We start from the raw sequence: 13,409 nt of genomic DNA on the forward strand, positions 1-13,409 counted from the left end.
TATGGTCTACTAAATACTTGGTTCCATTAAATGCTAATAACAAGCCTAGCTTTTCAAGTCTTTCCAAGCTTGTCAATTTTGAATTATTACTACTTCAGCTTCAATGTGATTCTTTTGAATGGCGGAGTCAGCAGTTACATTTTGCTAAGTAACGGATGCAATGAACATACAGAACTGCTCAGAGTTACAGAACACATAAAGCAGCTCATTTTAACCATTTCTTAGCTCAGGACTATGAAAGGTAAAATCTAGTTACATAAGTTTTTTGGGTTTTTGTTTTGTTTTGTTTTTTGTTTTTGCCAGGGTTGGCATTTGAGGAAAACATTTGTCTGCTTTTTAAATAACCACATTCCTGGGCTACTATTAAACTAATCACATGAGCGCCAATGTAGCACAGTGTTTATGAATGTGGACTTGGAGCCCAACTGCTTGGTTTCAGATCTTGGTTCTACAAGCTGTGTGAGCTTGGGCAAGTTTCTTAACCTCTCTGTGCCTCAGTTTCTTTAACTGTAAAATGAAGGTAGATGTTGAAGTAAATGGGTTAACGTATGTAAAGCACTTTGAACTGTGCCTGGTTCACATTAAGCATGTGAGTGTTAGCTATCATGACAAGCATTAGTTATTTTATTCATTTACTCCCTGGACCTGCAGCCAAACCAGCAGAGTAGCAGCTACTGACTAACTGCACTGAGAGTAACTAGCCTAGTGCTTAGTAGGTGTTCAGAAACCACTGTTGAAACAAGTCAGTGAGTAGAGAAGTTGTGTGTGAAGGAGGTACACCAAACTTGAACCCTAACCTCAATATCTGCCAGACAGGAAGTTGCATTCAAGAAACCAAGCACCTCAAATCTCCAAGAACAGTGTTTGGCCCGGGGGTGCTCATTAGCAGGCAGTGGAATCTGAATAGTTAACGACACTGTTTCGGAGTGGGAGTGTTCAAACCCTTCATCCCAACTACAGAGAAGGAAGTGTAAGGTACTGAACGCCAAGGAATGGATAGGTACATACTGAACATCAAAGAAAATGGACGTTTTCTTCTTCTAAAGGGAAAAAGTCAACTAGTGACTCTAAGCAAATAAAAACTGCTGGCCTGGGAAATAAGCATCCAGGAAAAAAAAGAAAGTGATTAAGTGATGAGATTAAGCTACGGTGTCTGACCTGTTCTGTGACTATTTTAGCTCTTGTGAGTAAAATTTCTCCCTTCTTTTTTTAGGAAGAACTTATGAATTTTTTAACAAACACTCTAGGGAAGGCGTTTGGCCTCCACTTCCGTCTGTGGAGGCGGCTGAGCGAGCCTGCGGTTGTGGCTCTGCAGCCCCTCCACGGCCACCCCCCAGCGCCCAGGCCTCGGCTTGCTGCTCCTCATGAGGCGTTTCAGTTTTCTCGTGGAAGGACAAGGATCTTTAAAGCTATTTTGGTGCAGGTAACAGGGGGTCAGATGGAAAATAACAGCTCTGTTTAATAGGTCTGGGTGGTGCTATGAAAAGAAAAAAGACTTTGGAGTTAAAGACTGAGCTTCCAATCCAGGCTCTAGGACTTACAAGCTGGATGATTTTGGGCAAATTACTTAACCCCTCTGAACCACATTTTTTTGTATCTGTAAAATGGGGTTAATGTTACTTTCTAAGTCTGTTGTAAGGCTTAGAGATAATCTATGTAAGATGCTAAGTACAATGTAGGCCCTAAACTAATAGTAGTTTTCTCGTTATTACCTGAAGACAGAAGTGTCTGACCTGATTCTACTTAAGCCAGCTTGATATTTCCTGTCTCCAATGGTGAGGTGAAAACTAGAAATAAAACAAAATTTTATACACACAGAGATTCTGTTCGAAGTCTCTATGCATTATAGAATAAGGGAGGATCTAAATTTTTAGAAAATCATCTACTTGATCAGAACAATATGGCCATTTGCTTGCAATAAAACAAATGAGTTTTGATGTTAGCCGAGTAGCAGTACAAAGTAAGATTTAGATGCTAAGGGCGGAAACTCTCTTCTTAAGGATTCCCGGAAACAGCTGCTCTGGTGTGGTATACACAGGAAGTGCTGAAAAGTGCTGGTAAAGTATTTTACTAAAGTGCACTTTATACATATTTATGCACACATTTTAAAAACTAATTTCTGTACTTTGAGAAGGAATCTTAAAAGAAAAAATGTAGTCAAGCAAAGCTTTTGCTAGGATGGTCAAGGTGAGACTTGAACACTGATGCATCCTTTGTCATTGTCAGGAACTCCTAGTGCTGTACAAACGAGCAAGCCTGGGTAGGCAGAGGGATGTGAGGGAAGTAAACAGTAGTGTGAACTGCTGTTCAGCTAGGGCCTGGATGTCAAGTAAATTTTTTGTTTTAATTTTCTTTAATGAGCCTACTTTTGTACTTTTTTTGGGGGGAGGGTGCCAAAAGCTGGGATTGAACCATATACTTTTAAATCCTCATCTTTTCCCTCCAATCATGGACATAGAAGCACATAGACATCCCCTGCCGACCCACTCAACACACATACACATCCTTTACGTATGCATACTTGGCTAGGCTGAAGTGAAACTAAAACATGAAATGTAGAACTAAAGGACCAAATAAAAGAGTCCTTGGTTCACTGTTCTCTTGGGATTTAAGTACTGGTATGTCAGAAGAAGGTCTAAAGATGTTTGCTCTTGTATATACAAGCTGGCCTTACAACCCATAGTTTTGTCCACAGTCTTGAATTTTGGTATTGGTTAAGGATTCCAGAAGATACATGAAAATAGTACATACGACAGATTTCAATTTTTTAAATTAGAGTTGTATATAGTGTAGAGTTAAATAGTTTTGTATTCGTTGTCTACTGCTGCATAACAAATTACCCTAAAATTGAATGGCTTAAAACAATGATAAACTTTTATCTTCTCACAGTCTATGGGCCAAGAATTTAGGACAAGCTTAGTTGGGTTGTTCTGGGGCCTTTCAAGGTCTTTCATGAGGTTGTAGTCAAGATGTTGGTCAGGGCTGCAGACATCTGAAGGCTTGCCTGGGCTGGAAGATTCACTCTCAAAGTGGCTTATTCTCATGACTGGGAAGCTGGTGCCAGCTGTTGGCAGGAGGCCTAGGTTCCTCATCACATGAGTTTCTCCATAGGGCTGCTTGTATAAACTCACAGCGTAATAATAACTGGCCTCCCTCAGGTCCACTGATTCATAAGAAAGCAGAGTGGAAGTTGCAATGTCTTTTATGACTTAGCCTCAGAAGTCACATCCCATCATTTCCACATATGCTATTGTCTACACAAGTCAGGCCTATTCATTGTGGGAGGGCCCTACACAAGAGTGTGAGTGAGTACCACCAGACAAGAATCACTGGGGTCACCTTGGAGGCTGGCTGCCAGAGTCCTACAAAGTTTGAAAAAATATCACTTTTTAGCATCTGTGGAGTAGAGATGGGAGTGGAGGGTGGAGGGTGGAGATTTCTTCCTCTTCTGAAATAACCATTGTCAACTTTTAGTGGATTCTTTTGGTATACTTACTTTTTTAAAAACTGAAGTATAGTCATTTAAAACTGCTGTGTCAATTTCTGGTGTACAGCATAATATTTCAGTTATACATATACATATATATATTCATTTTCATATTCTTTTTCATTGTAGGCTACTACAAGATATTGAATGTAGTTCCCTGGGATACGGAAGAAACTTGTTTATCTAGTTTTGTGAGGATTTTCTTGTATTTCTGAAGTAAGAGATACTCTGCCAAAGTTCAGTAGGTATTCTGCGTGAATTGTTCCATATTTAGATGTAATTTTTGGTGTGTTGGTGGGAGAGGGTGAGCTATGTGTCCTTCTACTCTGCCATCTTGGCAGTCTCCTCTGGTATGCTTACTTTTGATACAGATTTTCTCTCCCCTCTCTTTTTCCTCACCGCTTGTCCCAGTCAGTGTGCCTGTTTCTAAAATGCTCTCCCTACTTTTCTTATTCTTGTTCTAGTCTGCTTGGATTTGTTGGATTTGTGGCCAAGTAAAAGTATGGGGGGCTGAGGAAGGAACTGAGGTGCCCTTCTGTAAGTTAATCATTTAAGTTTCAGGGAATGATTTCTCTGGAATGATATCTAAAACAAAACAGTTACAAATTGGACAGTGTTTAAAATAAGGATGGACAATTGGCTCATCACAGAAAGACATGGAATTCATTACCTATGTAATAAATACATTTGGGCTTTAAGCTCTATATGACATATTATGAAGTTAGATTTATTAGATGTGATTCCTGGGCTCAAAACTACCACCTAGGGAAGAGCCAAGATGAACTAAACATTTGTAAAGACAGTTTGATGATTGCATATTCATAAAAAGAATATCTACTTAATCCCTACATAAGCTTTTTGGTAGATTCACATGTTTGCCAACTCTGCAGGGCTATACACTGCCCCCGGTGCCCTGGAGGACCCCCTTCATGTGATGCTGTGCCCTTTAGGGTCCATAGAGTGTGGGCTCCTTGCTCTGAGGGCCGGCTGTGAAACAGGCCATGAAGAGCTGTGGGAAGCTTAGACTCTGGGCACATCTACAGTTCCCGTGTTGCCCTCCTCAACAGTTTTTCAGGCTCCTTCTAACTCTCCCAGTCGTCAATCACTGTTTTCTGGGCTCAGCCTCCATCTCACAATCATTTCTAAGTTTTTACTCCTTTAGAATTGTTGTGGACTGGGGGGGACAAAAAACCAAGGCTATTTTGTTTAAGTCTAAAAGTGGATATTAATGCTATCAATAAAATAAATAATTTACAGCTGCTAGGGCCATATTCAACGAATGCAGCCACTGGGATCCCCTGGGATCTGACTGTGGGTTAGAGGGGGTCCAATGCTGGGTGGTCACGGGAGAAGAGTTGTAAGTTAACCCAGTTAAAACCTGACATGCTAGTACTGAGTTACTGGTACAGAGCAACTCCAAAGGCAGCCTTCTTGGGGCGTTCCCAGGAGGCAAATGTCCGCTCCCAGCTCCCTGGAGTGCGGGTGGGGTGAGGGATGGTAAGAAGGGTCTGAAGATTCAGTCAGTGCAGGGACTAAAGCCTGCCACTTGTGTGACCTTGAGCAGATTATTTAACCTCTTGAAGCCTTAATACCTCTTCTTTAAAATGGGAGCTATAAGTGGCTAGCAGATAAGGTTTTTGGAATGATTAATGAAAAAATGCATCTAACGTGATCAGCACACTGCCTGGCGTACAATATGCTTTCAAATACTAGCATTTATTTAAAAACATAGGCCCCTACCTTGGATCCTCACTGTATTTCACCACAGGAGTTCATTTTTAATAGGTGGGACACTTTAAAATGAGAATCTTCTCTTTTTTCCACAAGTTAAAACCTCTTGGTTAAAGAACAGTGATATAGTGAGAAAGGGTCTTATGCCTAAACAGAAATTTCTCCAACAAAGACATCCAGATGGTCAATAGGCACAGGAAAAGATGCTTAGTATTGCTAACTATCAGAAAAATGCCAATCAAAACTACCATGAGGTATCATCTCACACTGGTCAGAATGACCATCATCAAAAAGTCTACAAATAATAAATACTGGAAAGGGTGTGGAGAAAAGCGAACTCTCCTACAATGTTGTTGAGAATGTAAATTGATGCAGCCACTATGGAAAACAGTATGGAAGTTCCTTTAAAAACTAAAAATAGACTTAACATATGATCCACTAATTCCACTCCTGGGCCTGTATCTGGAGAAAACTCTAATTTGAAAAGATATACACACCCCAATGTTCACAGCAGCACTATTTACAATAGCCAAGACATGGAAGCAACTTAAATATCCATCAACAGATGACTGAATAAAGAAGTTGTGGTATATTTACAGAACAGAATACTACTCAGCCATGAAAAAGAATGAAATAATGCCAATTGCAGCAACATGGATGGACCTGGAGATTATCATATTAAGTGAAATAAGTCAAACAGAGAAAGACAAGTATCATATGATATCACTTATATGTGGAATCTAAAAAAATTGACACAAATGAACTTATTTACAAAACAGAAAGAGACTCACAGATATAGAAAACAAACTTATGGTTACCAAAGGGGAAGGGGGAGATGGATAAATTAGGAGTTTTGGATTTTCAGATACTAGCTACTATATATAAAATAAATAAACAACAAAGTACTACTGTATAGCACAGGGAACTATATTCAATATCTTGTAATAGCCTATAATGATAAAGAATTTGAAAAAGAACACACACACACACATATATATATGTATGTATATATAACTGAATCATTATGCCGTACACCAGAAACTAATGCAATATTGTAAATCAACTATACTTTAATTAAAAATAAACAAAAAACCTCACATGCACACACCTTGGAACCTCACTGGAATTTCACCATGGAAGTTCATTTTTAATAGGACACTTTAAAATAAGGACCTCCTCTTTTTTTCCCACTGTTTAAACTCCTTGGTTAAAGAACAGTGATACAGCAAGAACGGGTCTTATGGAAACACTGAGAATATGCTTATGGGGTGAAAAGTATCCAGGGATGCACATATCGAAGGCAAGACGGCTTTGGAAGGTATAGGTTAATATAGGAAGCGTCCCTTTAAGAGTTAGATTCTGAGCTGAGTTTAAAGGGCTGGAGGGGAAGAGGTGGAGAATTTTAGGCAAAGCCCACAGAAGGAAGGAAGATAATCACCTAAATGAGTTAGGCAGAAGCTGGGGATGAGGTTAGGTGTTCATGAGCAGGGGGCTTTCAGGGACAGAGCCGCATCCCGTGTAGCTTAAGCAGTCATGGGGCTGGATTAGCTCCTGGACGTGAAGTCCAGGCTCCAGGCAGGGCTGGATGCAAGACTCAAACGGTGTGGTCTGGGAAGGCCCCTGCCTCTACCTGGTAGACAGATTCTCTCCCAGGGGTGAGCAAGACTCATGCTCTTTTAGCTCAGTGACCAGGGAGAAACCCTTTTCTGAGAACCTACATTTCCGCAGGTTGCCCTGACCAGGGTCACAGGTCCAGCTTTCTCCTGGGCACTGTGGCCTTGGGGGGATTGGGGTGCCCTGCGAGGGAAGTGGGGAGGGTCAGCTGACTGAATCACATAGCTGGGCTCACCACCACCAAGAGGAGTTTTGCTCTGAGCAAACAGGGCAAAGGACGCTGGACAGGCAAGAGGAACAGAGCTACGGCTGGTAGTCCTCTGCCTAACCTCCCCTCACCATCTGCCTGTACCCCATGGGCACCCATACTTTCTGTGTTAGCTTGACACCAGCCCCCCGAGCCAACAGGACCCCTTGAGGTGACTGTGAAGTCATATGAGTTCCTGGAAACCCTGTCTTATAGCAGATAGTTGTCAAGAGGACTAGGTATAGACAGTTTCTTTGTTCCAAGAGATTTGGAGCTATGATAGAAGTCATTGAATATGAGATCAGCAGAATGAAGTGTGGGGTGGGGTACCGCCCAGGTGGTATTGAATGAATGCAGCCACTGGGACCCTCTGGGATCCAGCTGCGGGTGGGAGGGAGTCCAGTGCGGGGTAGATCACAGTAGACAAGTTGTGAGTTAACCCAGGGAAAACGCTGACCCACTAGAACTGAGATTCACGTGCAGCTTCACTTCCAAGTACTTCCCAGGTACCAAATGTGGTCTTCAGTTCAGTGGAATATTATTCTTTTCCTCTAGTAGACAATCTCATGGACACTTTCAGAGAGCTGTTTATTTGCAGTAAGATTTAGCACACATCCTGTTCTTGATACGTGTGCTTCAAAGGCTGCTGGGTGAGGAGGCACTTAGGGCTGGGGCACAGACCAGAGGAAAGAATGAGCACAGGTTACGAGAGTGCTGTAGAAATGCTTCTCTGCTTCAGATAAGTGGCTCATTAGATTTGGGGCTGGCTGTTGGAAAAGTGCCAATTATGGAAACGAGCATCTGTTGTTCACACTTTGCTTTAGATGCTTGGCTCCTTGCTAGAGCGGTTTTGGAGAGAAAGTGGGGAGCGTGCAAGCACCACGAGCAGGCGCGGTAGGAGAAGTGATTCATCATATTTACTTTCGGGCTTTCATCCTGTAACAAGATTAATTCAGGAGAACTCAACTGCCAGAGAAAAACGGACCATTTATTGTTGTCGATTCAGGCATAGGCACAGCAGGTGGATTTTCCAAATTGCCTCATCTGATATTTCCTAGAAATGTAAGCTCATGTTATTTCATTTTTTGGCAACTGAAAAGTTACATTTGAACGTTTGACAAATTAGTTGGCAGGATGGGGAATTTTGAACGCTTACCTATCTTTCTTGAGCTGGAGCTGGATTTGTGTCAAGTGATTTTTAACTGAGACAGTCCTTTTTTTTAGATCTGGAACTCATCTCAGAAAATTTAAGGCATTTGCCAAAGGGCACTGAATAATATACACATTAGAGCTGGGGACTGACGAATATTGATTAGAATCCAGTTCCCTTATATCTCTGAGTTACTTGTAGAAAGTGACTATAGTTTGTAATGTGTGTAACTTTGTTTAGCATATGGGGTACTTGAAGATCTTTTTGACACCCAACTTCTCCTCCTGGCTTTTTCCCCTGGTATTTCTAGGGCTTGCTTACTATGGTGTCTGCTCTTACCATAAGTGAGCATGGAAAGCTGCAAATCACATTTATTTTTCTTCTAGAAACACACTTTCCTTTTTCTTCTAGAAACACACTTTCCTGCCGTGTGGCTGCCAGCAGGCAAATCCACTTTGCCAATAGTGATACCACATTCCAGGTAGTGACGTCCTTTGATCTTTTCAGTTGGAAACGGTAGGCTTAAGCAAATTAAATCCAAGCAAGTACCGTCAGTTAATGACTTCTTAATTATTCGCTATCTGAGCTTCACGAGTTGTCTGTAAGACACCACTTTAATTCACTATTTTAATACATTTGTCTATACTCCTTTAATTCAATAATCTTTTAGGTTATTCTTCATTGTTTTTGCTTGTTTGTTTTCACGGGTATCACAGATTTCCCCCGTATTCCTCTACATTTTGGAGATTATTAAATGTATGTAGCCTTTTCTGGTTTATGGAACTTCTGATATTTGAAAATAACTCTTAGGTTGATAAAATTCAGGCATTTTCTGGGGGTGTGGATTTGAGAAGAGATTAGACAGTGGATAAGTTTGGATTTGACTTACTTATTTAGGTGCCACTGATACACCCAGGTGGATATGGCCAATACGCAGTTAGAAATGGTTTGGAACTCAGACAAGAGTTCAGGGCTAAAGACAGATCTTGGGAATGATCAGTTTCTAAGTAACATGTGAAACCACGAGAATAGATGTAAACATCCAAAGGAGACAGTGTCAGTTGAAAAAAGGCTGGTCTTAAGTGCAGTCAGTAAGGTATGTCGGCGAGGAGAGGAGGGCAGTGCATTCGAGGAGATTGGCAGTGAGAAGGTGAGAAGTAGAAATGAGAAGTTTTTTGGGATGGAGAGCATAGACCATGTTTCTCAGGGTGGGGCAGGAGGAATTACTGGCGAGGGAGAAATTGAAGAAAGACAGAGGATGGGGCCTGTTGATGGTTTGCAGTTTCCAGGTGGTGGGGACAGTATCAGAGGCGCTATGTGGATCTTGGAGGGGGTACACATTCCTTCAGTTGGAAGGAAGGAGGTGAGTGAAAATTAAATTATGAAGCAGAAAGGAGAGACGCAGAGGGAGTTATCAGTTCTGATACCCTTTCCCTTCATCACGAAGCAGGGGGCCCGGGTCATCTGCTGAGCGTGAAAGGAACATTGGTGAAGTTTGGGAACATCTTTATAAATGAAAATACAGGGTGTATGTAGATCTTGTGGAACTCATCCATCACATTTCCATTTTGGAATCAAAGTCACTTACTTCACTTCCTTCTGAACCCTAAAACAAGAGCCAACAACTTCTACCAAAAGCCGTGGAAGCCAGAGGGTCCCCAGCACGGCTTGTAAAACTCATCCTGGGAATTTCTGACTGGCTGAAGGCTCACCTTCAGATGGGCAACTTGGTCTAAGACAGCAAATCTATGCAGATCCAGGCAGATCCGACGGATGGAAAGACTGAGTAATTTATGCCTTAACTAACCTGATAAATTGACTCACTCTTTGAGAATGTTATATCTTCTTTGGAGTTGGAATAAAACCTCCTTGGGGTAGGGAGGTCCCCTGAGAAATGTTAGTGTTCCTGAAGTAATAATAGGCTAGAAAGCCTTTTATTGTGGGACGAGTGTGACAGCTAAGAAATGGAAAGAAATAAATGTGAGTCACACAGAAACCTCATTCCCTGACCTTCCGTCGTTCTCAATCATATTTAGAAAAATGTTGTGAGGAACTTCAATAGTATATGTTTTATATAATATTCACAATCGCCATATACTTTAGCTTCACCTCAGGATTAAAAAACGGAGCAAATATGTACTTACACTGTCCTCTGCTTTCCCATACTCGCTGCTACACGAGGCAGGAACTCTTTCTTTAGCAGAGGGATCAGCCAAGAGGGAAGGGAGCAGGGAGGAGAGAGAGGCTTCTGTGTCTCAGTGGAGCCCGCCCTGAGAATCTAAAAATTTGCTCTATTTTCCTTCGAGACTTTTTACCTCTGCCCCAGGTTCCCCATGTGGGAGCCTCACCTGGAGTAATCGCAGAGCAGGCTCACCCCACACATCCCCAGAACTGGGCAGGAGCTTGCCTGCTCTTGTTCTGGCCTCACACCGCACCTCAGGGTTGGGTACAGGGTAGCTTTCCACACCTCAGCTATGACTGGCTGGAACCTGTTTATTGCTGTGGCTCTCAAGGTCCTGCTAATTGGCACATTCAGTTACACACGGGCGGGGACAGTGGAGGGAGAAACAGTCTAGGGGGACTTGACCCTTCCTTTGGTCAAACTGGCCACACAAGATCCTGAAATAGAGAGTGAATGAAGTGAGCAAGTCAAGGAAAATTCGAACAGGAAGCACTGGAAAGATGGTGCCTTTACTTGAAATTTCCCAACGTTTTCCTTTTTAAAGAAAATGAACTAATCAGCATTTTTTGTTTTTTTTTTACCTTGTCAGCTTCGCAGCCCTCGCTGTTGCACAGCTTTCGGCTTGAACGTGCCCTTCGATCTCAGCTAGTTTTTCCTTTTCCAGAGCACGTGTCCCCTCTGTCACATCCTGGATCCTGAGGAACCTCTAGAAAAGAGATCCTTTTGTCAGACACAGATCCTGAGGCTGCTCCCCACCGGTGCTGACACATGTAAGCGAGGCTGTGATCTTGAACCGAGGCTCTTTCTGCTCACTCGGTCCACCACCCAAAGCTGGAGAAGCAGCCAGGAGCCATCACAGCCGTAGGAACGATATGTCCCCGCCGGTGGCAGGATCCCCTGGCCAGCTTCTTTCTCCCGTGCGTGTGAGCAGATCTGGAGCCAGTCTATGTGCACCTTCCTTCTCGTTTTTATCAAGTGTTCTGTCATCTCCTGAATCTTCAGACCCAGTTTGTGTCTTATTTACTGTTGGATGTATTGAGGGTAGTGTTTTCCTGCCTCTGAAGAGCCTAGGTCATATTCCTATTTTTCTGAGAATTTAGTTCTGCCTATAAGTAGGGAGATGAAGATAGCTTTCTAACCCTGTGGTTCTTAAGTTTATCTTCCCTCTTAATTTCACCAGGAAGTCACCAGGACTCACGTGCATCAGGGTTGAGGGATGAGGTGAGAGATAAAGTGAAAATGTTGTTCTTTATGCGGGTGCCTGGCAAGGCTCTCTGTCCCTGAGCCGGGGAATTGCTACAGTAATCTAAAATCAACAAAAGAAGCAATCCAGGGCCAAGTACAGGGCAAGAATCAGGGTCATGGGTTACAAATTGATCTGGAAGTAAAATTATGAGCTGGCAAAGCTTTTACAGGGCTTGATTCCAGGAAACAAGGCAAATACATTTCCAAGGTAGTTCCTTTAAAGCTGGAGCTTTCAGAACTTCAACACTCTTGTTCTCCTGAAGTGGCTAGGAATGTGGGGACACTTGTCTAGTTTGTTTATTTTTCTGCTCAGCATCTCTCCTTCCATCTGGAGGCGATTCTCCATTGTGCACAGTATTGGAAAGGTACAGTGCTCTACCCTGTATCAAGGGTGATCCCCCCTCCCTCCCCTAGATGTTCAGGGTATGGTGTAGGATTCAGGCTCAGCCAGTCAGACCCTCCTTTCTGTGACTTTGAATATCAAGGGAGTGAAGCAAAGATTCAAAGATCATTCAGAAACCACTTGTGGTGATGGTGTTGTGCTGCGGCCAGGAGCGGGGCAGACAGTCCTGTGGCACGACCTTGGCTATGGTCCTTACTGCCCATCCTCTCTTAGTCTCCAGCCCATTTCCTGAGCCTTGTTGTCCAGCCCTCCCATTCATCTTACGAACTCTTCTATATCCTCCCAAAACATCCCAGCTGAGATAAAGTGAGCTGGGCTGTCTTCTGTTGCTTATAACCAAGAATTAAATCGGGCCAGCTGATGTTCCTGTCCTCAAATTTATCTTTTATTTTTTTTTAAAACAGCAATCTTTTAATTTTTATTTGTGGGGAGGGAGACAATTGGGTTTATTTCTGTATTTATTTATTATTTATCTTTTTAACAGAGGCACTGGGCATTGAACCCAGGACCTTGTGCTTGCTAAGCATGTACTCTATCACTGAGCATACCCCCTACCCACCATTTTCAAATATAAAGAGATGTTTCCAGTGCTGCTAGTTGGTCTCTATTTAGAATGGTCTGACAGCAAGTATGGTGTGCCCTTCCGCATGAGAGCAGCTGTCCTTAGAGATTTTAAGATGAATCTAGACTCCAGGTTTTCTGGCCTGTTCCTAAAAGTGGACACAACTGACTTAATGTAGAGAGGAATTCCACTGACCATGGGCCTCATTTGGTCAATATTTGCAGGTATGAATCCCAGGCCACAGACCCAGGTAGAAGGAATACTGAGTTTTTTCGTGTAATTAAATCAACTTGATTTCAACCTTACCTTTTCCTACATAGCAAGAAGGAACTGTTTGCACAGGCATACCTGACTGCCCCCACAGCCCCTTCACCCCAAGGATTGTTTGGAAGCCCAGGGTCTCATAGTGTAAGATATAGGGGAAGGCCCTCTGGTCTTCAGTCCTTGGACCAAACTGGTGACCTCTGAGACACCCACTGTCCTGGCCAGTACAGTCCCTTCAAACCTGCTGGTTCTGTTTTACCCTCTGTAGGACATGAAGCATGGGGATCTTTGGCAAGGCTGCTGCCTGGAGTTCTGTCTCCTTAGATGTATCTAAGCCTTTGAAGATTTGGTCACCTCCTTGGGGCACTGTCAATGGAGATGGCTCTGGTCCCTGATGCTTGAGGAACCCATAGACCTGTTCTTACCTCCTGTCTCCTGGAATCTTTCAGTTTGATGAGCATTCCTCTTTCTTCACGTTTCCCTTACAGGTACACCCCCCACCCCCCACCCCCTGCCATTCATAC

This window comes from Camelus ferus, chromosome 6, assembly GCF_009834535.1.
Source record: "Camelus ferus isolate YT-003-E chromosome 6, BCGSAC_Cfer_1.0, whole genome shotgun sequence".
NCBI lineage: Eukaryota > Metazoa > Chordata > Mammalia > Artiodactyla > Camelidae > Camelus > Camelus ferus.